This window comes from Schistocerca piceifrons, chromosome 2, assembly GCF_021461385.2.
Source record: "Schistocerca piceifrons isolate TAMUIC-IGC-003096 chromosome 2, iqSchPice1.1, whole genome shotgun sequence".
NCBI lineage: Eukaryota > Metazoa > Arthropoda > Insecta > Orthoptera > Acrididae > Schistocerca > Schistocerca piceifrons.
In genome coordinates, this window is record NC_060139.1 from 288,262,042 (window position 1) to 288,288,397 (window position 26,356).

Consider the following 26,356-nt stretch of genomic DNA (forward strand, 5'->3'; position numbering starts at 1 on the left):
GAGAGGCACATGAGGATGGCTAAAGGAATGGGAGAGAATATCGCTAAATTTTGTTTCGAAGTAATGCGGACAATGCTCTAGTCAGTGGCTTGCAGAGCAAGGGATGATTCGGCTGCCCTACCACTGGGTTTTATGCAACCCGCAATGCCTTCAAATATCAAGCGCAAGATTTTTCTATGCTCTCGCTAGCTGCGCCCAAACTATTAGTCCTACAGAAAAAAAAAAATAGGACATTTCTGTAGGAGATTAAATGCAGGTAAATTTTGTACTGGGGTATAAAAGCGACCTTCAAACGTGTTTTTCTTGAATAACGAGAAAACTGTGTCTCCTAGCGAAAACATATCCCAGTACAAAATTTGAGTATATTAAATTTTCTACAAAAATGTCCCATTCATTTTTTCTGTAGCACTAACAGTTTGGGTGTAACGAGCGAGAGAATATGAAAATCTTGCACGTGATATTCTAAGGCCGTCCGGGTTGCATAAAACCGTGTGGAAGGGGCAGCTGAATCACCCTGTCCATACAGGGTGTTACAGAAATACTTTCACGAACTTTGGGGGACAGATTTCTTACACCAATACAAGAAAACATGTCTCTGAACATGGGTTCCAAAATGCGTACCTTAAGAGCTATGAGTATTTGTTGAGTAGAAGGTACGAGTTTCACAGTAATGAAGATGAAGAACTGCTCGTATCTCTCAAGGTAAGCACTGAAGGGCACATGTTTACTTCACACTTTTTTTGTTTTAGTGTAAGGAACCCCTCCACAGGATATTGAAATGAAAAGTCAAATCAGCTGTCACCAAAGTTTTCAACCATTCGCTAACACTCCTCCCCCCCCCCCCCAAAAAAAACCTCGTCGGCTCTATCCCTCCCTCTCTCTCTCTCTCTCTCTCTCTCTCATACACATCATAAATAGAAGTTAGTCTCGAACATATACTTCGTTAGGTTGGCAACAAATAGGTAAACACACCAAAGAAGATGAAACACGTAATGGAGTCGCAATATTTATGTTGTGAAAAACAGTGTACGTGGAAATAGTTGCATCGAGTGACAAAAGAACAATAGTACACCACAAAAAAAGAGTGAGAAACATTGTGAACAGTGTGTGGAAGGCGAGAACACAAAGATGTGATTATACAGCAGTGATAAAAGTGGTAGTGCGACCTCCGGACCAGATGTGAGGAACGCAGATCAGCAAATCGTTAATTACATTTTTTTACAAAAAAATCGCGAAGTGAACTAAAACTAACAAAACTGTATCGTTATAGATCCCACTGATGATGTTTAGAACAGGAGAAGACGAAACGCGTATGGTATAAATAAAGTAACTAGCAGCAGGAAAAGGCAGTTTTATTTACAAAACAAGTATAAGGAACCTGTCCCCAAAAGTTTGTAAAAGTATTTTTAAAATACTCTTCATATTGGGTGCTTCAAATTCTTTGCATCAAACTTCAAGTGGTCTTAGATCACGTCATGCAGAACAACGTTTGTTAGAGACGGAATCTTCGCTGAGGCGTCCCCCGACACTACGTGTCTTTTTATTAAATTCGCCGGCTCTGGGACGACACATTCCATCGAATTACCAGGGTCTACCAACCAAGAGTGCTGCATGTCCAAACTACCTACCCCAGTAAATTTATAACATTGGTTTTGAACAAGAAAACATTATGAAGAAATGCCTCTAAGTGGAGAAAGATATTTTAGAAGCGAATCGGAAACTTTAATTTTGCATTGAATACGCGCTTTCACGAGAAGCAGATGAGTGGATTATAGGCAATACACATTGCACACTCACGCCGCAGGGTGCCTACTTCCTGCAACCTCTAAGGGCCACAACCAGTTATAAAAGACACCTAGCGACCCCAGGGAGTATCATCTACATCTACATCCATACTCCTCAAGCCACCTGACGCTGTGTGGCGGAGGGTACTTTGAGTACCTCTATCGGTTCTCCCTTCTATTCCAGTCTCGTATTGTTCGTGGAAAGAAAGATTGTCGGTATGCCTCTGTGTGGGCCCTAATCTCTCTGATTTTATCCTCACGGTCTCTTCGCGAGATATACGTAGGAGGGAGCAATATACTGCTTGACTCTTCGGCGAAGGTATGTTCTCGAAACTTTAACAAAAGCCAGTACCGAGCTACTGAGCGTCTCTCGTGCAGAGTCTTCCACTGGAGTTTATCTATCATCTCCGTGACGCTTTCGCGATTACTAAATGATCCAGTAACGAAGCGCGTTGCTCTCCGTTGGATCTTCTCTATCTCTTCTATCAACCCTAGCTGGTACGGATCCCACACTGCTGAGCAGTATTCAAGCAGTGGGCGAACAAGCGTACTGTAACCTACTTCCTTTGTTTTCGGATTACATTTCATTAGGATTCTTCCAATGAATCTCAGTCTGGCATCTGCTTTACCAACGATCAACTTTATGTGATCATTCCATTTTAAATCACTCCTAATGCCTACTCCCAGATAATTTATGGAATTAACTGCTTCCAGTTGCTGACCTGCTATATTGTAGCTAAATGATAAAGGATTTTTCTTTCTATGTATTCGCAGCACATTACACTTGTCTACATTGAGATTCAGTTGCCATTCCCTGCACCATGCGTCAATTCGTTGCAGATCCTCCTGCATTTCAGTACAATTTTCCATTGTTACAACCTCTCGATATACCACAGCATCATCCGCAAAAAGCCTCAGTGAACTTCCGATGTTATCCACAAGGTCATTTATGTACACTGTGAATAGCAACGGTCCTACGACACTCCCCTGCGGCGCACCTGAAATCACTCTTACTTCGGAAGACTTCCTTCCATTGAGAATGACATGCTGCGTCTGTTATCTAGGAACTCTTCAATCCAATCACACAACTGGTCTAATAGTCCACATGTTCATTAAACTACTGTGGAGAACTGTATCGTCACAAAAGGTGTTCTCCGTGACGTAATGCCTGACCGCCATCCGTTTGTTCCTCAAGTGCCCATACACCCTGTATAGGGAAATACCGATTTTATACTTGCAATGTAACTGTGTTAGAACCAAAATAGAAACCTATATTTGCATCACTTTCGGTGACAGGTAGCATAAATTGCACATTTTACGACGTTTCCCTTGTGTCACTGCGCTTTCGTTTGCAGTTCTGGACTGAAAATGCTACCGCGGAGTGGCAGAGTCTATCACTTTGTAAAAACTTCACCGCACTAGCGTAGGACAGAAGTCTTTGTAGTGTATTACGAACAGCAGGTAGATGTAAGAGCAGGGCGGTAACTGCCGTTGGCTTTCTCAGCACGGCAGCTGCAAACACGGAAGTGGGGAAGCCGTTCCGGCTCTTGGCGGGCTTCTTCAGGGCCCGACTGCCGGCGACGGTTCGTGCTCTGACCTGGGGACTCCCTGCCGGCAATACTTCGAAGCCAGGCCTGCCAGCACAGGCAACGGGCACTTCCTAAGCAAGCGATGCCGCAAAAAAAGTTACAAGACACGTGTGAAGAGCGGGACCGATGAACTACGAAGCACACTGACGGAAAACAGTCACAGCACAAGGAAGAAGTGGTGCAACATAAACGAAGGTTAGCGGGCGTGTTTCTACATCTGAAAGATTATGTCTATTCTATTCTATCTACATCTACATACATACTCCGCAATCCACCATACGGCGCGTGGCGGAGGGTACCTCGTACCACAACTAGCATCTTCTCTCCCTGTTCCACTCCCAAACAGAACGAGGGAAAAATGACTGCCTATATGCCTCTGTACGAGCCCTAATCTCTCTTATCTTTGTGGTCTTTCCGCGAAATATAAGTTGGCGGCAGTAAAATTGTACTGCAGTCAGCATCAAATGCTGGTTCTCTAAATTTCCTCAGTAGTGAGAACGCCTTCTTTCCTCCAGGGACTCCCATCCGAGTTCCTGAAGCATTTCCGTAACACTCGCGTGATGATCAAACCTTCCAGTAACAAATCTAGCAGGCAGCCTCTGAATTGCTTCTATGTCCTCCCTCAATCCGACCTGATAGTGATCCCAAACGCTCGAGCAGTACTCAAGAATAGGTCGTATTAGTGTTTTATAAGCGGTCTCCTTTACAGATGAACCACATCTTCCCAAACTTCTTCCAATGAACCGAAGACGACTATCCGCCTTCCCCACAACTGCCATTACATGCTTGTCACACTTCATATAGCTCTGCAATGTTACGCCCAAATATTTAATCGAAGTGACTGTGTCAAGCGCTACACTACTAATGGAGTATTCAAACATTACGGGAGTCTTTTTCCTATTCATCTGCATTAATTTACATTTATCTATATTTAGAGTTAGCTGCCATTCTTTACACCAATCACAAATCCTGTCCAAGTCATCTTGTATCCTCCTACAGTCACTCAACGACATCTTCCCGTACACCACAGCATCATCAGCAAACAGCCGCACATTGCTATCCACCCTATCCAAAAGACCATTTATGTAGATAGAAAACAACAGCGGACCTACCACACTTCCCTGGGGCACTCCAGATGATACCCTCACCTCCTATGAACACTCACCATCAAGGACAACGTACTGGGTTCTATTACTTAAGAAGTCTAGCATAAGCGTGGCGCTAGTAGCGTCACTATGAGTACGCAAATCAAATTTGCTGTAAATACGTGATGTAACGGCCGTGAAAGTTAGATACGTTTGAGAATAGACGAAGTGAGTTGATGTTGGTTAAGATTGCCTTTAAGGCGACAAAGACGCCGTTATCAACAACTCAGGGCGTATAATAGAGCTACGAGAAGGTGGATGTTGCTTCTGCGATATTGCAGCAAGACTTGGCATGAATGTGGTCACTGCACATGGTTGCTGGCAGCTGTGGTCACGAAAATATACGGCCGCAAGAAGACTGGGTACCAGATGGCGACGTGGCACTAGCGAGAGGGAAGACCACCGTGTCGGCATATGGCTCTGACTCATCGTACTGCATCCACAGCAGCAATTTGAGCAGCAGTTGTCAGCACAGCGTCACAACGGACACTTACAACTCGGTTACTTCAAGGACAGCTCCGAGTCTGACATCCTGTAGCGTATGCTCCACTGACCCCAAACCACTGCCATTTGCGACTTCATTGGCGAGAGGTCATTGGCGGCGAGGGTAGAGGTCTGGTGTGTTTTCTGATGAAAGCTGGCTCTACCTCGGTGCCAGTGATGGTCCTGTGTTGGTTAGGAGGAGGCCCGTTAAGGGCCTGCAACCAACCAGTCTGCGTGCTAGACACACTGGACCTACACCTGGAGGCATGGTCTGGTGTGCGATTTCGTCTAACAGCAGGACCACTCTCGTGAATGCAAATTTTTACGTCAGTCTGGTAATTCGACTTGTTGTACTGCCATTCAGGAACAGCATTCTAGCGCGTGTTTTCCAACAGGACAACGACTGCCCACATACGGGCTGTTGTAACCGAACATGTTCTACAGAGTGTCGACATGTTGCCTTGGACTGCTCGATCACCGGATCTGTCTCCAGTCGAGCACGTATGGGGCATTGTCGGATCACAACTTCAGCGTCATCCATAAACAGCATTAACCCCATCCGTGTATTGATCCACCACGTGCAGCAGGCATGGAATCCCATCTCAACAGCTGACATCTGGCACCTTCACAACACAATCCACGCACGTTTCCGTGCTTGCATTCAATATTCTGGCGGTTACACCATTCATTAATGTACCAACATTTCACATTTGTGATGGCGTATCTCGTGCTTACATCAAACTGTGATCTTGCAATGTTAATTACTTAAATACGTTACCTAGACAAATGCATTCCCAAAATTTCATTGCTCTACATTAGAAATTTTTTGGTGTTGCGACTTTTTTTTCGCCGGTGTTAATGTAATGATCTTGTTGCTGCGCAATCTTCGTCCAGGACAGGCCGAACTTCTTCATGTTGTGAATGGTTGCAGAAATAAGACAGTCCCTGCGAGTGCCAGTTATAGGTCAGTGCTCCAACAGCCGATCACGAAACGGCGTAACGCGGTTGAGAGCATTATTAATTGCGAAACACTTACCGTCAGCAAGAATGAAGGGCAAGGTAAGCATCATTAATGTTCTGTTGGAATTGTCACAGGGCGCGTTTACAATTTGATTTATTATTATTGATTAGCACGTCAGATGCGGGTACCTTCAGACAGTCCAGCAACTTATCTGAGGAATATTGTAGTAAGGTACAGTTGTTGTTGTTGTTGTTGTTGTTGTTGTGGTCTTCAGTCCAGAGACTGGTTTGATGCAGCTCTCCATGCTACTCTATCCTGTGCACGGTTCTTCATCTCCCAGTACCTACTGCAACCTACATCCTTCTGAATCTGTTTAATGTGTTCATCTCTTGGTCTCCCTCTACGATTTTTAGCCTCCACGCTGCCCTCCAGTACTAAATTGGAGATCCCTTGATGCCTCAGAATATGCCCTACCAATCGATCCCATCTTCTAGTCAAGTTGTGCCACAAATTTCTCTTCCCTCCAACTCTATTCAATACCTCCTCATTAGTTATGTGATCTACCCACCTAATCTTCAGCATTCTTCTGTAGCACCACATTTCGAAAGCTTCTATTCTCTTCTTGTCTAAACTATTTACCGTCCATGTTTCACTTCCATACATGGCTACACTCCACACAAATACTTTCAGAAACGACTTCCTGACACTTAAATCTATACTCGATGTTAACAAATTTCTCTTCTTCAGACACGCTTTCCTTGCCATTGCCAGTCTACATTTTATATCCTCCCTACTTCGACCATGATTAGTCATTTCGCTGCGCAAATAGCCAAACTCACCTACTACTTTAAGTGTCTCATTTCCTATTCTTATTCTCTCAGTATCATGTGATTTAATTCGACTACATTCCAATATCATCGTCTGCTTCTGTTGATGTTTATCTTATAGCCTCCTTTCAGGACACTGTCCATTCCGTTCAACTGCTCTTCCACATCCTTTGCTGTCTCTGACATAACGTCATCGGCAACCTCAAGGTTTTTATTTCTTCTCCTTGGATTTTAATTCCTACTCCAATTTTTCTTTTGTTTCCTTTATTGCTTGCTCAGTATACAGTTTGAACAACATTGCGGATAGGCTAGAACCCTGTCTCACTCCCTTCTCAACCACTGCTTCCCTTACGTGCACCTCGACTCTTTAACTGTCTTCTTGTTTCTGTACAAATTGTAAATGGCCTTTCGCTCCTTATATTTTATCCCTGCCACCTTCAGAATTTGAAAGGAGGTACAGTTATATCTGGATAAAATATCAGACTAACAACGACTGGAAACTTGCTCTTACTTTTTAAAATCCGAGAGCATACGATCCATGAAGAGTCAAGCAACATATTACCCCCTTTCTACACACATATCGCGATCTGACCATGATACTAAAGTCAAGAGACATATCGACAGCCAACAGCAGTCGTTCTTCCACCATTCACGAATGGAATAGCGGGGGAGGGGGAGGGAGGATCGGCGGCCGGCAGGTGGGGGGAGGGGGGGATAACTGTAGTACACGAAGTGCGCTCCATCACACACCACAGGATTGTTCTTCGAGTACAGACATAGATGTGTATGTACAATGGTGAGGATTTTACATGGGCTTTTATTAGATCAGGGTTGTGTTAGCGATGTACGAGTAGCGCAAGACTGACGGTAAAACGAAGGTAACACGACGGAGCAGTCAAAACACAATTGAAAAAAGTGCTGTGCAGAGAGAAGACGTATATCGCGCTATTTTTCTGTCAGGATAATTTACACGTGGTAAGCAGTCTGCCTCGAGTGTACAGTAAACTATCTTACTGATGCTTACTCCGTAGTGTTCGAATTTTCACAGTCAGCAGCGTACTTTCGTGGATGACATCTGTTTTTACTGTAGCAATTTGAACTTCACTTTGACGCATAAATCTCCGTGGGCCGAAATTCACGCGATTCTTATGACATTTGCACGCATAACACCACCCAATAAAAAAGACCAAATATTTTTATTTTTTTATAGTACGCAGATGTGTTTTGCTGTTATATGTGCAGTCTTTCCTCGGCCTCTGTTTATTTCTCACAGTGAATTATTTAAAACACTGACACTTTCGTCACTTTAGTGATCTGAGCAAGATTTTTTGTCTTTTTCTGTTTTGAACACCCTTGTTGTGTCGTATTTGTATATTCTTAAGCGCTTTTGTCCTAACACGACACTACTAATAACTGAACTGTTATCTTGTGTAGTCAGTTTGCGACGGCGAAGTAGGAAGACATTATGCGACACACCCAGAGAGATGCGTTACGCAACGGCGCGTAAGAAAGCGGGAAGAAACGTGGGTAAAAGAGATAACAAGAGCTTTAAAATTCAACAAAGTTATTATTCCCAAACGATACCAAACATCTGCTTCAAAAGCAACGAATATGTCGTACCAAATCCCTTAAAGCTAAGTGTGTTCAAGTAGTCGCTGCGTCAACATTCGTATTATATCTATCTTGAGCATGCAGGAAAGCTATCTGAAAAGGCAGGTCGACGCAGACTAGAAGGAAAAACTCATTGCGGCGAGTCTGAGAACCTGTCGGATTAAGTGTGATGTACAGCATTCAAACATCACACGAAACGCGACGGTAATCGCAGAGGAATGCGACGGCTAAAACAGAGACATTAAAAAACTGCTGTAGACGTTTCTGTGTGTACAGAGAGACTTTTTCTGAGTATTATGTCTTTCAAGAACTGAAGTATCTCATCAGTTTCTGAGCGCCGAGTTTTATCAGTAATTTATCCAACGCTTACGTGTCAACTTCATTCCAGCTTTGCGTTTTCTTATCGACTTCTCTCTCCTCTAACAGCTCATAAATTTACCAGTAAATTCCAGATTCTCTATAGAATCTAACTCCCACGTATAAAACAGCTTCAAACGTCTGATTACAAATGAGTTAATGTTTTAAATATTTGACGCGAAGAATGTAAGCAAGTAAATGTTTAGAAAAACACATATGAAAATGGGAATCACTTCCCGAAACGTGTCGCCCAAAATATAAATAAAAGTAAATCGTGACTGGTAACAGGAAAGTTATTTATAAACAAATCTGTCTTTCAGAAAAGTCTTGAAATTATGAAACTTCCTGGCAGATTAAAACTGTGTGCCGGACCGAAACTCACACTCATGACCTTTGCGTTTCGCGGGCAAGTGCTCTACCATCTGAGCTACCCAAGCAAGATTCACGGCCCGTCCTCACAGCTTTACTTCTGCCAGTAATTCGTCTCCTACCTTCCAAGCTGCGAGGACGGGGCGTGAGTCTTGCTTGGGTAGCTCAGATGGTAGAGCACTTGCCCGCGAAACGCAAAGGTCACGAGTTTGAGTTTCGGTCCGGCACACAGTTTTAATCTGCCAGGGCCGGCCGCGGTGGTCGTGCGGTTCTAGGCGCTCCAGTCCGGAGCCGCGCTGCTGCTACGGTCGCAGGTTCGAATCCTGCCTCGGGCATGGATGTGTGTGATGTCCTTAGGTTAGTTGGGTTTAATTAGTTCTAAGTTCTAGGGGACTGATGACCACAGCAGTTGAGTCCCATAGTGCTCAGAGCCAATTAGCCAATCTGCCAGGAAGTTTCATATTAGCGCACACTCCGCTGCAGAGTGAAAATCTCATTCTCTTGAAATTACGTTTAAAGTTTGTTAGAAGCCGCTACGTGCTCTCATTACGAAAAGCTTTATGATCACAGTGTAGGTGATTTGCAATCCGTTTTAATCAAAAGGTATCTGTGAAGGTAGTTTTTAAATCTTCTGTTTAAACGCTGTTATGTTAAAGTAGTATTTACAAAGCTTGTTCACCATACGACAAGTAGGTTTGTACTTGCGTAAGTTCTGGAGGGAAGTCCCTTCGCTACGAAACCTGCATGGAAGGAACAGATCAGGTGATTTGACGGTGGTACCGAAAGGAATCTTTGTGCCAGAGTCAGATGGTGGCAAGCACGCAAACTGTTCTTATCCTGTGTGTTGAATGAGGCTAGAAAGCCGGCCGGTGTGGCCAGGCGGTTAAAGGCGGTACAGTCTGGAACCGTGCGACCGCTACGGTCGCAGGTTCGAATCCTGCCTCGGGCATGGGTGTGTGTGATGTCCTTAGGTTAGTTAGGTTTAAGTAGTTCTAAGTTCTAGGGGACTGATGACCTTAGAAGTTAAGTCCCATAGTGCTCAGAGCCATTTGAACCATTTTTGAGGCTAGAAAAGCACCCCAACTGAATAGTAATGCCTCGGACGTGGAAGACAACTCTCTAATTATTCATGTTATTTATTGTTAGGCTCTGAATCACAAAAATCCGCCACCAACTGACAATTTTCAGAGTCTTAATACAGCAAGAGCCACGAGTAAGTGTGGCGCTTGTAATTCAGCCGCAGAAAACAGCCACTGCCACCACTTGCATTTCAAGCCAAAGTTTAGTACCATATTGACTTGCATGGACCAATTATTTGCTTCATTTGCAAACAATAATTGTTTTGAGTTCAAATTGGTGTGGAGAACCTTGAATTACTCCTTAGTCTTTTACCTAGAGAGGATCCTTTTCTTAGAGCTTCAATGTATCTTAGTGTCCTAGTTTATTGAACTCATAGTAATTCTTGTTTCAACTGTGTTCGTTAACTTTTGTGGAACAGTAAAACTCTTAGGTGTTCAGTTAGTTCTGTTTCTGAAACACTGCACGTAACTTTTCACAAAAAACAGTTAAAGTTTTGTAAAGGCGTAGATGCAAATAAAAGAAGTAATTGCTTCACTTAAAAGTCATCCTTACTAAAATCTATTCAGTATTAAAAGTAGCTGAATAAAACAGTGACCGAAACAAGTGATTGTTGGCCATTGCCGTTTACGGGCCAACGTAATGAATACCCGCCGCACAGGTCTGTAAAAACATTTCTATTTGTGTTTATAAGTGTTCCCTCATTGTGTCTTTTCAAAAGTGTTTGGTTCGGATCTCTGATGATAGAACAGTTTCCATGTCGCCTTGTTAAATGTTGAGCCAATATAATAATTAATATTAGAGTAAAAGTATTTAAAGCGTGTAACATCAATTTTAATAAGATTTTTGTTCTTAAGGATTAAATGGCTGCAGCTGTTCAGATCATGACATTCAGGAACCCCATGCTTTATTTATTGAATTCTCCCTGAGAAAACATGTACTAGTCAGATCAGTTAATATAATTGTTTAAAGGTCATTTCTATGTCAGTTTTTTCAGTAACTGAATGGTAGAAGCTCCTCATGTCCAAACAACAGTAGCTGTGCTCCTTCCCTATGTAGCTACACTGTGCAGTGAATATTAGCTCTCTTGCGTTCAACACACAAAGAATAGGTTAGTGAGAGATAATTTGTTGCCACAACATTTTACGTTTACATCTGTGTTGACCATGACAAACTGCTGTTTCAATACTTGCTAGATTGTAAAGCCCTACACAGTAATTGCTTTTCTTAATGAACAGTATAATTTTCGGTACCACTTTGCCTAATTAGGCCAGAGACTGCTTTTATTTCCGTTAACTACAGTTTACTTTACAATTACCACAACCCCGGTTCGATCCCCACTAGTTCAAGTACTGCTCTCTGTCAAAACATCTTTCAAGTAACCTTGCCCATTAGCGTAAGTTTACGGTCAAAACTTAAATTCCTGTCATAGAAGTAACATTACCTGCAACTTGCTCCTGTAGCGCTAGAGGAAGTGTTATACTTGTCTTTGCGCGCAACAGGAGTTTTTAGCAGTCGATAGTGTTATAAGATGATGTTCTTTCCGCGAAATACTACTGAGAAAATTTTGAGAATCGGCATTTGAAGCTGACTGCAGAACGATTCTACTGCCACCAACATACATTTCCGTTTCAGGGCGTTGCTGCAGCGTGTATGCAACGTAGCGCGACTCCGATGCGGGTATATAAGCACCGACATGCAGGCAAGGGATTAATGCGGCATTCGTGTCTTTCCGACGTGCGTGCGGTGAATGAAATATGGCGAAGTTATTAGCAAATGCGTCCAAACAGGACCAACGAGCTGTTGAAATTTTCTTGGCAGTCGAAGGACAAACACTGGTGTACATCCATCGAAGAGTGAAGAATGTATATGAGGCAGCATGGTTGTCGAAAACAACCGTAGTGGAATGTTGTGAAAAGTTCAGTGCTGATCGCGATTCGGCGTAAACGCTGGTCGATCTGGGAGATAGTCGACACCCGCCCTATAATCGCCATCTCGTCTTCGGTCTCTTACGAAAGGCCTTGAAAGGTCGACGATGCTTGTCGGACGACGATGTGTAGCAGACAGTTACGGACTTCTTCACGCAGCAGGGCACAGTGTCTGCAATTCTAACTTGATAATATTTGCGTGAAAAGCAATATTTGCAATTCCAAAATCTAATCAATGTAAAAAAAAAGGAGCTGACGATACACTCTTTGCTCATTACTATAGTAGTTTGGTGGTTAAGATGGCTATCAGCCAAAATGGGCAAGCTGAGATCTACACTAGGTCCCAATTTATATATTTTTTCTCTTTCAAACTACAAGTGTTGAGTAAAGTGTATAATTTTTTTCTTGGCTCACTGCTGGGAGGAAAGAGAGTTCATCCTTCATGAAGGGAGTTAAACAGAGCACTGTTCAGTCTATCCACGAGCTCGATGCCAAATTCAAAAATTACCGTGTACATATACGCAAGAGAGTATAGGACTTACTAGATGACTATAATATGGCTCTGTATTGGTAATATTGTAGTAGATCAAGCTATTGCTACTTACATGGTTCGTACTTGCAGGAATTTTTAGACAACTGACACAATACTAATCATAATGAAGCAGTGTATGACAAACAGTATTGGCCATTGGCGACAACAATTGCTAACTGGAATCATAAGAACGCAAAAAAAAAAAAATAAATAAATAAATAAAAAGTTTCAAATGGCTCTGAGCACTATGGAACTTAACATCTGAGGTCATCACTCCCCTAGAGCTTAGAACTACTTAAACCTAACTAACCTAAGGACATCACACACATCCATACCCGAGGCAGGATTCGAACCTGCGACCGTAGCGGACGCGCGGTTCCAGACTGAAGCGCCTAGAACCGCTCGGCAACATCGGCCGGCCCATTAGAACGCAAACTGAGCCTTTTTTTCCCTTCTTCTTCTTCACCATAGCGCTTTACATTTCCGCCAGCGGAAGTAGAGGCAAAAGACTTCGGTAAAATATCATTTTATGTAACTACTAATAAACTGGTGGGAACTTATAGTGCATAACACGGAGTCGACATTGCCATGCTGGTTCGTCTGTAATATTATATCCGTGCGAAGTTGTTCAGAACAAATGCAATACAAAATGAAGACTGATAATGATATGACACGCTTTCTATAAAAAAAAAAAAAAAAAAAAAGGATAGGTTACACGTTAATACCGAATATAAACTTAGATGTTGGTAAATATTTTCTGAAAGTACTTACATTTCTTTATGTGGGAGTAGAACGTGAACAATGGTCAACACAAACATGAAGAAGACAAAAACGTCTGAAATGTGGTGCTTTAGAAGAATCCTGAAGATCAGGTGGATAGATCGAATAAATAATGAAGAGGTAGTGCATTGCATCGGGGAAGAAAGATCTTTACGGTAAAATTGGACTAAAAGAACGCATGGGGTGATAGGACTGATCGTGAGGCGTCAAGGACTATTTAATTTGATAGTGGAGGGAATTGTGGTGTGGAAAATATACTGCCCGATCATCCGCATCTGTACAGCATTCCGCCCCTGAGGCGCACATCATTCTCATTCTCAGAAGTCAGAATGGTCTGGGGAACACTTCACTACGAAGTCTGTACGGAAACTCAAACCGCAGTGTGGCCCAGGGGAAGTAGTATATTTCCACTGATTTGTTTATTACGAGATTTAGTGTTTATTTACAACAAAATACACTATGTGATCAAAATATCCTGACACCCCCAAAAACATACGTTTTTCATATTAGGTGCATTGTGCTGCCACCTACTCCCAGGTACTCCACATCAACGACCTCAGTGGTCATTAGAAATGGGGTGCTCCGCGGAACTCCCGGACTTCGAACGTGGTCAAGTGATTGGGTGTCGCTTCTGTCGCACGTCTGTACGCGAGATTTCCACACTTCTAAACATCTCTTGGTCCACTGTTTCCGATGTGATGGTGAAGTGGAAATGTGCAGGGACACGTACGGCACAAAAGCGTACAGCCGACCTCGTCTGTTGACTGACAGAGACCGCCGAAAGTTGAAGTGGGTCGTAGTGTGTAATAAGCAGACATCTATCCAGACCATCACACAGGAATTCCAAACTGCGTCAGGATCAACTGCAAGCACTAAGAAAGATGGCCGGAGGTGAGAAAACTTGGATTTCATAGTCGAGCGGCTGCTCATAAGCCACACATCACGCTGGTAAATGCCAAACGACGCCTCGCTTGGTGTAAGGAGCGTAACTAAGCTTATAATAGTGGAAAAACGTTGTATGGCGTGACGAATCACGGTACACAATGTGGTGATCCGATGGCAGGGTGCGGGTAAGGCGAATGCCCCGTGAACGTCATCTGCCAGCATGTGTAGTGCCAACAGTAAAATTCGGAGACGGTGGTGTTATGGTGTGGTCGTGTTTTTCATGGAGGACGCTTGCACCCCTTGTTGCATTGCGTGGCACTATCACAGCACAGGCCTACATTGATGTTTTAAGCACCTTCTTGCTTCCCAATGTTGAAGAGCAATTCGGGGATGGCGACTGCATCTTTCAACACAATCGAGCACCTGTTCATAATGCACGACAATAACATCCCTGTAATGGACTGGCCTGCATAGAGTCCTGACCTGAATCCTACAGAACACCTTTGGGATGCTTTGGAACGTCGACTTCGTGCCAGGCCTCACCGACTGACAACGATACCTCTCCTCAGTGCAGCACCCCTTGAAGAAAGGGCTGCCATTCCCCAAGAAACCTTCCAGCACCTGATTGAACGTAGGCCTGCGAGAGAGGAAGCTGTTATCAAGGCTAAGGGTGGGCCAACATCATACTGAATTCCAGCATTACCGATGGAGGGCACCACGAACTTGTAAGTCATTTTCAGCTAGGTATCCGGATACTTTTGATCACATAGTGTAGCTTATAGATAACTGTCGTAATCCCATTGTCTTTATTGAAAAGCGGAACACAAGTTCATTTCCTAGAACGTACATCACCCAGATGGCTTCCATCGTTGGCGATGTATTACTCAAGAAGTCCGCGAAAGCTCCTCATTAAGCTGTCATTCACTTCTTGCGCAGTGGTCTCCTTCTCTTCCCGTTCTGCAGCTTTCAGTTTATTAGTATTATAGAGCCGCAGTGCAAAAACTTCGTTCTTCAGAAGACCTGATCAGGAACCGAAACAGCAGTCCACTTTATTGCAACCGAGTTCACAGCTCGGCTAGAGACAAGAGAATCGTGACGCCAACTCCCGTTTTAATCTTTTATCGCCCGTGTTTCGCAATCGCTATAACTAAGCTTATCTGCGCAGCGCACTTCGTAGTGCCGGCGTGCCGTTTGTTCTGAAGAGGGGCAACGACTGCAGAAAAGTTTCCCGTGAGTCGATACCGGCCCAGTGCAAGAAATGTGCTGAGAGCGAAATTTGTGTACTGTGGTTCTGGATGCAGTGAGCAACAGGTGAGGACTCACACCACGTTCAAGGTGTCTTGCTGGGAACTACTGGATTTAGAAGATGATAGAATTGCCCCCGCCCCCTCCTCCGGGCCTATAAAGCCACCACACAAAGACTATTCACCTATCTATGGCAGTACTTAACTTCACTCGACTGTATAGATCGTCTTCCAAACCTGTACGCTAAAAGGTCGTTGTTTGATATGCTATTGGACAGTCCATTGGAAACGTTGAGCCATATTTTTAAAGACAACAACAGCTAGCCACCCCATCCTAGCGATATGTGGCCATGATTAACAATTTCTTCATTCCGCAGCTTCAGGGACATTGCTGTCTAAACGTGACAGCAGCCCATACGACCCTGAGACGGCAGTTTTCGCATCGACTACACTCACGATTCGGTGATATCCCTTGGCAGGCGAGAACACAAGATCTTTAATGCGCTAATGGGGTCAACAGCATTTTTTTTTTTTTTCACGGCGATTGTACAATACTGATGAAGTGAGTGCCGCAGTCCAGGAAGAGAGAGAGAGACCATTCCTCATGAAATGATTGAGAGCATAATGAGAAGATTTCGCGGATGTCAGAAGCAAGGAATCGCCAAACGTAAACTTGTGTTTGTCTTTTCAGTAACAGACATGTGTATACCACAGTTGTAAACATTCTAAGTGAAAAAAATTCGCACCGCGAAGGAATTATCAGAATGGGATAGAAATCGGTACATGTTACGTACATGTAGAAACATATGATTACAATCTCAGAAAAACTGGATGATTTATACAAAAGAAAGAGCTTCCAAATTGAGCAAGTCAATAACGCGTTGGTCCAAAAAAAAAAAAAAATGGTTCAAATGGCTCTGAGCACTATGGGACTTAACATCTGAGGTCATCAGTCCCCTAGAACTTAGAACTACTTAAACGTAACTAACCTAAGGACATCACACACATCCATGCCCGAGGCAGGATTCGAACCTGCGACCGTAGCAGTCGCACGGTTCCGGACTGCGCGCCTAGAACCGCTAGACCACCGCGGCCGGCCGCGTTGGTCCACCTCTGGCCGTTATGCAAGCAGTTATTCGGCTTAGCATTGATTGATAAGAGTTATTGGATGTACTCCTGAGGGATATCGTGCCAAATTCTGTCCTACTGGTGCGTTAGATCGTCGAAATCCCGAGCTGGTTGGGGGGGGGGGGGGGCCGTATACTCCGAACTCTCTCGGTTGGGGAGACATCCGGCGACCTTGCTGGCCAAGGTACGGTTAGACACGCACGTAGAACAGCAGTAGAAACTTCCGCCAAGTGGGGACGGGCATTATCTTGCTGAAACGTAAGTGCGGAATGGCATGCCATGAAGGGCACCAAAACGCGATGTAGAATCTCGTACCGCTAAGCTGTAAGGGTGCCGCGGATGACAACCAAAGGGGTCCTCCTACGCGATAAAATGGCACCCCAGATCGTCTGCTCAGGTTTTCGGGTCGTATGGCGGGCATCAGTCAGGTTTGTATCCCACCTCTGTCCGGGGCGTCTCTGGACAAGTCTTCGCTATTCATCGGTGATCTGTTCGAAGTGGGACTCATCACTAAAGACAACTCTACTCCACTCAATGAGATTCCAGGCCCAGATGACCAGAGAAGACGTGTCTGGAGAGGCTCCGGACAATGTTAGGGTAAAAACTGAATGTTGCCCGCCATATGGCCCGACAAATAGGAGTGATGATCTGTGGTGTGATTTCTTTCCACAGAAGGGCCCCTTCGGTTGCCATCCAAGTCACCATTACAACACAGCGGCAAGTCGACGCTGTTTTGGTGCCCTTCATGACATTTCATCCTGGGTATGCATTTCAGCAAGATAATGCCCGCCTCCGCGCGGCCGAAGTTTCTGCTGCTTGTCAAACTCTACCTTGTTCACCAAGGTCCCGAGATCTCTCCCCAAACTAGAACGCTCAGAGCATTACGGACAGGATCTTTAAACTATCTCGGGATTTTGACGATCTAACGCGCCATTTGGACAGATTTTGGCACCATATCTCTCAGGATATCCAACAACTCTCTCAATCAATGCCAAGCCGAATAACTGCTTGCATATGGGCCAAGAGGTAGACAGAAGCGTTATTGACTTTCTTAATTTGTTAAGCTCTCTCTCTTGAATAAAGCATCCCAATTTTCTGAAAATTTAATCATTTGTTTGTCTGTACATGTACGTCTCAACTACTGATTTCCGTCCCATTTCTTCATGCTACATCGTTTCTTTTTTCTTAGAGTGTATAAGTTACATTGGTGTAAATATACATTAAACATCATAGTGATCAAATGGAAATACACTACTTCCGCTTGGGCCACGCTGCGGATTGAAATCCTTTACTGTCTCTGTAATGAAGTGTTCTCCAGACCACTCTGACATCTGAGAATGAGATGCTACATTGTTGTGCACGTCACTCGCGGGATGCTGTAAGCATTACCCGACAGTGCATTTTACCCATAACACTTCCCTCCATTATCAAAAAGTCCTAGATGGCTCGTGTTTTATAAACATATCCCTTCTTTTAGTTGAGTTTTATCGCGAAGATCTCTCTTCGTCAGTTGTATCCGATCTATCCGCCTAATCTTCAGCATTCTGCTAAAGCTTTCTTTCAAAAGCTTCTGTTATTCTGAACTTTCCACAACTTCCCACAAATATGATACTACGAACGGACCAGTAAGGCAATGTCAACTCTGTGTTAATGTACTACAAGTTCACATAAGTTTATTATTAGTTACATAAAAATGCTAGTTTGCCTAAGTCTTTTGCATTTACTTGTGCCGGGGGAGATCTACAGAGCTCCGATGCAAATGAAAAATGCTCTGTTTGCGTTCTCACGTTTCCAACTAGCAGTTGTCGCTAGCCACCAATACTGTTTGTGATACACATCTTCGTAATGAACAGTATCGTGTCAGTTAATCAAAAGCCCCTACAGCTGCAAACCATGTAAGTAGCAATAACTTGAGCAAGAACAATAGTACTACTACAGAGCCATATTACAGACTAGACAAGTCCTGTATTCTCTTGTGTAGATGTACGCGAGTATTTTGAAGTTCGCATACACCTCTTAGCTTACCCGTTCAACAGCGACCTAAGGGGGAAAAAATAGTTTACGCAACACCTGTAGTTTTCAAGAGAAAAAAATGTGTAAATTTTGACCCGAGTGCGATATAGCACTAGCCGTTTTGACCGACTGCCAACTTAACCAGCAAAATATTAAAGTAAAACTTTTATCCATTATGGATGAGGAACACCGACGGTGATGAATAACGGTTTCTTGAAATTACTGCAACCAGTCGCCTTTTCTATGTTCTTCAATTCTTTTTCGAACCGCTTAGCGATTCATGATCATATGAAGCAATCATCATCAGACAATAAATATGTACCACCTGATAGTGTATCGCTAGGCGGTACGAAACCGGTAACGAGACAATAAAAAAATTTAAGAAGAAAACAAAAGGCGACTGGTTGCAGTAATTTCAAGAAACCTTTAAAATACTACAGTATTACGAAGAGAGCGTAGCCAGCTTTTCTTTTATAGATTTCTTATATTCTGGCGTTACAAGAATTCCTTTTGACGCAAATATTATCAAGTTAGAGTTCTTGGCTCAATACAGAGGATTACGTAGTAAAGAGAACAATACTACACTTAATTCTGAGGGATCACAAAAAACAACGAGTTTATGTAAGTATTATCTTCAGATCCATTCCGCGGCAGCGGCAGGACAGCAAACAGAGATAGGTTACGCAAAGCGCTGATAACGCCGATAACGGACAACACAGCTGCACTGCAACGGAGAAAACCGCAGAACGGGCATCTTGCACTAGCGGAATGGAAAACCGATTCCGCGAAACTTTCACATTTTTTATAGGCCGTCTAGTACTAACGACTTTTACACTACTGGCCATTAAAATTACTACACCACGAAGATGACGTGCTACAGACGCGAAATTTAACCGACAGGAAGAAGATGCTGTGATATGCAAATGATTAGCTTTTCAGAGCATTCACACAAGCTGACATGAGGAACGTTTACAACCCATTTCTCATACAAAAACAGCAGTTGACCGGCGTTGCCTGGTGAAACGTTGTTGTGATGCCTCGTGCAAGGAGGAGAAATGCGTACCATCACGTTTCCTACTTTGGTAAAGGTCGGATTGTAGCCTATCGCGTTTGCGGTTTATCGTATCGCGACATTGCTGCTCGCGTTGGTCAAGATCCAATGACTGTTAGCATAATATGGAATCGGTGGGTTCACGAGGGTAATAGGGAACGCCGTGCTGGATCCTAACGGCGTCGTATCACTAGCAGTCGAGATGACAGGCATCTTATCCGCATGGCTGTAACGGATCGTGCAGCCACGTCTCGATCTCTGTGTCAACAGATGGGGACGTTTGCAAGACAACAACCATCTGCACGAACAGTTCGACAACGTTTGCAGCAGCATGGACTATCAGCTGCGGTTACACTTGACGCTGCATCACAGACGGGAGCGGCTGCGATGGTGTACTCAACGACGAACCTGGGTGCACGAATGGCAAAATGTCATTTTTTGGGTTAACTCAAGGTTCTGTTTACAGCATCATGATGGTCGCATCCGTGTTTGGCGATATCGCCGTGAACGCACATTGGAAGCGTGTATTCGTCATCGCCATACTGGCATATCACCCGGCGTGATGGTATGGGGTGCCATTGATTACATGTCTCGGTCACCTCTTGTTCGCATTGACGGCACTTTGAACAGTGGACGTTACATTTCAGATGTGTTACGACCTGTGGCTCTACCCTTCATTCGATCCCTGCGAAACCCTACTTTTCAGCAGGATAATGCACGACCGCATGTTGCAGGTCCTGTAAGGGCCTTTCTGGATACAGAATATGTTCGACTGCTGCCCTGGCCAGCACATTCTCCAGATCTCTCACCAATTGAAAACGACTGGTCAATGGTGGCCAAGCAACTGGCTCGTCACAATACGCCAGTCCCTACTCTTGACGAACTGTGGTATCGTGTTGTAGCTGCATGGGCAGATGTACCTGTACGCGCCATCCAAGCTCTGTTTGACTCAATGCCCAGGCGTATCAAGGCCGTTATTACGGCCAGAGGTGGTTGTTGTGGGTAACGATTTCTCAGGATCTATGCACCAAAATTGCGTGAAAATGTAATCACATGTCAGTTCTAGTATAATATATTTGTCCAATGAATACCCGTTTATCATCTGCATTTCTTCTTGGTGTAGCAATTTTAATAGCCAGTAGTGTAATTATAGACTGAATTCGTACATAGGTTACAAATGTTTTCAGATAAATATCTTCAACGACATCTGACTGTTAGGTTAAACAATATTTCATACGACGCCCAAATAATGGCAACAGGTTTATGAGATGTCTATGCTGAACGAACGGGTACATAAAATTATGTTAATTTAACCCCCTACCCCGCTCCCTCGCACCCAACGCACCTTCCTTCCGATTATCTCGACACTTTACTTCTCCCAATCAAGGACTGCGTTGTGTGGCAGAGCATGCTTCACAACTACACTGCTGGAAAAAAAGTTAGTGCACCTGGAAACAAGACGTCGATTTCAATCCAATGATATCATATGTCACCTGGCGCCTTGGGGATGGTAGATATAACGGTACTGATAACAGTTTGAACGTCGTCCACCAACATATAACGTAGTAGCATACCTACAAGAGCGCGATCTCTGTCTATTCTTTAACAGGAAATGCTCCAGCCAGAAGGCTCAGTGTGGTGCAAACATGTGAAGCCAAGCAGGCAACCATGCCACGGAGATGCACACGTGCTTCCTACAGCCAAGTGAGAGAGTCCGAAAGGGTCAAATTGTGGCCTTCCAAGTGGAGGGATGGTCCTTTCGGAGAATTGTAATACAATTGGACGTGCTGCATCAGTTGTGCTACGATGCTGGTGTCAGTGGTCACGTGAACCATTGTCACACCTGCAGACGAGGTTCTGGATGTCCACGCAGCACAGACGCCCACCAGGAACGTCGTATAGTAAAGACAGCAGAGGCAGATCGTACAGGTACCATAGCTCAGGTACGAGGGCTTGTGAGCCCAGACGCGTGAACACGAGCTGTTGTGAACCGGTTATTAGCAGTGAGACTACGGGCACGGACACCTGTAGCGCGTCTTTCACTCACGCCACAGCATCGACGTGCATGACTAGACTGGTGCCCTCAGAGTATCACTTGGAAGATGGAATGGCGCGTAGTGGTTTTTCACGATGAAAGGAGATTATGTCTGTACGCAGCTGACGGTCGTTTGCGCTTACGACGAAGACCTGGTGAGGGTTGCCTTATAGAGTGCATTCGACCAAGACACACTGGCGCGATCCCAGACATTATGGTCTGGGGCGCGATAAGCTAAGACTGTCGTTCACTTTTGGTACTTCTGGAGGGGACGCTAAGCAGCGCTCAGTGCGGGCAGAATGCTATCAGACCGATCTTTTGCCGTTCTTGCAACAGGGTGATGTGCTGTTCCAACAGGATACTGCTCGCCCATACGCTGACCGCAAAACTGATCTGCAAGACGTGCAGCAACTTCCCTGGCCAGCAAAGTCGCCGGACTTGTCTCAAATAGAGGACGTGTGGGGTATGATGGGACGAGAAATGCCTCGTACGACTCATCAACCAACAACTCTTGCACAACTCTTACAGAACAGGTTGAGCAGGCGTGGCGTAACGAATCCCAGACAGTATTCGCCATCTGTTCCACAGACTGGATGCCAGTGTCAGCGCCTGCATTGCCGCCCGTGGAAGTTACCCCACTTACTAATAATGAGTGTTTCAGCACGGTTCGGTACCTGCAACCAACTGTTCAGTAAATGGCGGAGGGTAGATTGTATCAATATTCTCGTTTTTCTGTTCGACTCCATTCGCGTACTGGGCAGAGGGCTGTTTATATACCCCTGTACGTGCGCTAACCTTAGTGATACCTACGCCAGAGAAATACTAGAGTGGCAGCATAATCCCTTCAACATGTCTCTGAATTCGTTCGGTGCCTGCAGTCACACCTACTTGATATGGACTGCAGACACTGGAACAGTACTCTAGAACTGGTCGCACCAACTTCTTGTACGTACTTTTCTTTACAGATACACCGCACTTCACCGCAAAGTTTCCGACAAATAATTTCATTCGCTCTCCTTAACACGGATATTACGTGATCGTGCCATTTCATACTGCTTCTTGATATTACTCCTAAATATTTATAAAGTCATCAAAAATTTGATATAAACACACAAATACTCGTCTTCTTCTACAATTAATTCCCTTCGCTTCAAAACTGCTACAAATTCGTCGGGCAATAGACTGCGCTGCTCGAACTGTCAACACAACTGGCACTGCTAAGAGCATCCTACGACTTCCACATCGCTGGAAACGGGTTATGCACAATGCTGGTGACTACTTTGAAACTCAGTATAACTTTGAAACAAGTATCTATTTTGTACGAGCTGTAAATAAATAGTTGCCACTATTAAAGTTCCAACCCTCGTATATAACCCTACCCTTTCAGTTATCTTACGTGTTTTATACATACCTCATGCTACTGCACGTGTATGGGCCACATTTTATTTTTAGAACTATTTTAAAGTACAGTTTCTCAACTAGAAGAAAACTGATTTTTAAAATTAGTGTTTGTAATTTGGTTCTTATATTTCCCATTTTAGTTTCTGAAGATCCGGCCATAAGTACACATTTTGTGATTCCCTCAAACAGAGAGTAAAACTATGATTACTTTCGATTGTTAAAATTTTGGCATTACAGTTCTTGTTCGAGCATCTCCTCTGTTCTTCATCAGTACACCAAGCGCTCGGCATTTCTAGCTGCCGGGGAAGGGAAATCGCCGAGTTGGGGCAGGGGGAATAGTGCACCTTTCCTCGACCTTTTCTATGCGCAAATTTAAATGGGAGCAGATTATAGGGCACCGTTCGTTTCAGGTAGTGTTTTTTTGCAGAAGCCGATTAATCGGCTATCGCCCTAATAGCTGCAAGAAATTCTGTTCAAGATGGGCAAAACGTGAATAAAATAATGACGCTTTTAAAATATAATATAAACAATTTAACGAGATGATTAAAATTATCTTGCAACCTATCAGAAATAACACCACCAGAAATAAAGTCAATTATAATATTTATTTACCTAAAAAATGTACATACTAACAGCCAAATTAAACTTGAATTTCCATAAGATTTTCGACAACTATCAATGAAAAGAGAATTAATAATCAAAGTTAAAAAGTCTTACGTTGTAAGTTAAAATAATAATTTGCTCACAATCCGCATAAATCTGTCCCGCTGCGTTGAACAGTTGTTCACTAGGAACACTAGTAGGAGGTGCAGATAAATATTTAAGTGCAAACGGACATAGATAAGTACATGGACCAGAAGCATTACTCAAAAGCCAAGGTTCTTTTAAAAAACACGTTAGATGTTCTTCAAAAGGAGGATAGTGATGCTCCAAATCCAACTCGTTACCACTTGTGACTGGCAATGCAAGTTTAACACGTGAATTCCATAAATCATTATCATTTTTTGAGGATGTATTTTCGATATCTGCATCAGACGTTGAACAGGAAGGTCTAGGCTCATCAACATCTACGTCCATACGAGCTATTTGACTCCACCTCGACGCATTCTGACGCAGAAAAATGGTTCAAATGGCTCTAAACAGTATGGGACGTAACATCTGAAGTTTTCAGTCCTCTAGACTTAGAACTACTTAAAATTAACTAACCTAAGGACATCACACACATCCATGCCCGAGGCAGGATTCGAACTTGCGACCGTAGCGGTCTCGCGCTTCCAGACTGCAGCGCCTAGAACCGCATGGCCACGTCAAAGCGGGGATCCATTACAGTTGCAATAAATAAATGCGGGGTATTTCTTGCGTAAGAAAATCTCCTGTACGAATCTGTATTTACTGGCGACGGCGGCCGACCGACGCAGCACAGTCTACTTCAGTCCGCGCCAAGCAGGTGAAAGCTTCGCGACTGCTGCAGTTTAATTATCGGCATCCACGGCGCATGCGCAGCTCTGTTATTTCAATTTCGATGCTTCCTACAAATCTTCGGCATATTTTGGCCGAAGACGAAGGTTTGGCCGAAGTGGGATTTTTGGCCGAAGGTGGCCGAAGCCGAATGTTCGGGCGGACACACTAGTCACAGGCAACATTTGAGAATGGCACAGGAGAACGTTGAGAGAACAGTGGTGGTGGTCGTGGGGCAGTTGGTAGCGCTCTCATATTGCTACAAGACGTACTCTCCGTCGGCTTGCAGAATACAGATGCACACGTTGTAGCTACCGGCTCTGGCTGCTAGGTGGTGCTGGTGTCGGTGCGACCGCTCCTTGCAACGGCCGCAGCCACAGAGGAAGCGAGCAGCAGGTGTGGCGGCGAGCCTCCTCTTTCGCCTTCCGGCAGTTGGCAGCGGGCCGACCTTGGTGCATCGGCAAGGTCGCTCGCGGACTCTTCGCGCTGCCGGCAACTGGCCGGAACCTGCTCCGCGCGGCCGCGTGCCCGGTCCTCGAACCCAGCGCGGGCGCGCAGGGTTACGGGTTTGACTCCTCCTAAAGTCGTCCTTCCACGCGGCGTTTAACGTTCGTGGACTAGGAGTGGTGACGTCACAGCGTGGAATCCCATGTTGCATTACAACGCGAAGCGTGAAAAGGAGAATGTGTCATTTTGCCTCAGGAGAGGAATGTGGCCAATGAGAATCAGCATCGGGTTTACGTCACAAGCACAAGTTAGGAGACGCCATACTGTACGAACTCCTTATGTAGAAGTTTTCATGTTATGGCGTGTTGTGGTCTTCAGTTCAAAGACTGGCTTGATGCAGCTCTCCATGCTGTTCTGTGTAAGCCTCTTCATCTCCCAGTAACTAATGCAAACTACACCCTTCTGAATCTGCTTACAGTATTCGTCTCTTTGTCTCCCTCTACGGTTTCAACCCTCCACGCTTTCCTCCAGTACTAAATTGGTGATTCCTTGACGCCTCAGAATGTGTCCAACCAACTGATCCCTTGTCCTAGTCGAGTTGTGCAACAAATTCCTGTTCTCCCCAAGTCTGTTCAGTTCCTCTTCATTATCGACCCGCCCGGTTGGCCGTGCGGTCTAACGCACGGCTTTCCGGCCGGGAAGGATCGTCGGTCCCCGGCACGAATCCGCCCGGCGCATTTGTGTCGAGGTCCGGTCAGCCGGCCAGTCTGTGGATGCTTCTAGGCGATTTTCCAACTATGTCGGCGATTGCTGCGCAAACAAGTTCTCCACGTACGCGTAAACCACCATTACTCTACCACGCAAACATAGGGGTTACACTGGTCTGGTGTGAGACGTTCCTGGGGGAGGGGGACGCCACTGCGGGCCGAACCGCACAATAGCCCTGGATTCGGTGTGGGGCGGTGGAGGCGTGAAGTGGACTGCGGTAGTCGTCGTGGGGTTGCGGACCATTGCGGCTGCGGCGGGGACGGAGCCGTCGTTTCTAGGTTCAAAATGGTTCAAATGGCTCTGAGCACTATGGGACTTAACTTCTACTTAAACCTAACTAACCTAAGGACATCACACACATCAATGCCCGAGGCAGGATTCGAACCTGCGACCGTAGTGGTCGCGCCGCTCCAGACTGTAGCGCCTAGAACCGTTCGGCCACCCCGGCCGGCTCGTTTCTAGGTCCCCGGTTAACACAACATA

General features: G+C 44.7%; 1 protein-coding gene across 1 annotated transcript in view; it reads right to left on the minus strand.

Moving 5' to 3' along the window:
• LOC124777190 (cysteine-rich protein 1-like) overlaps positions 1 to 26,356 on the minus strand; it is a 135,947-nt gene that overhangs the window by 87,440 nt on the left and 22,151 nt on the right. The window lies entirely within an intron of this gene.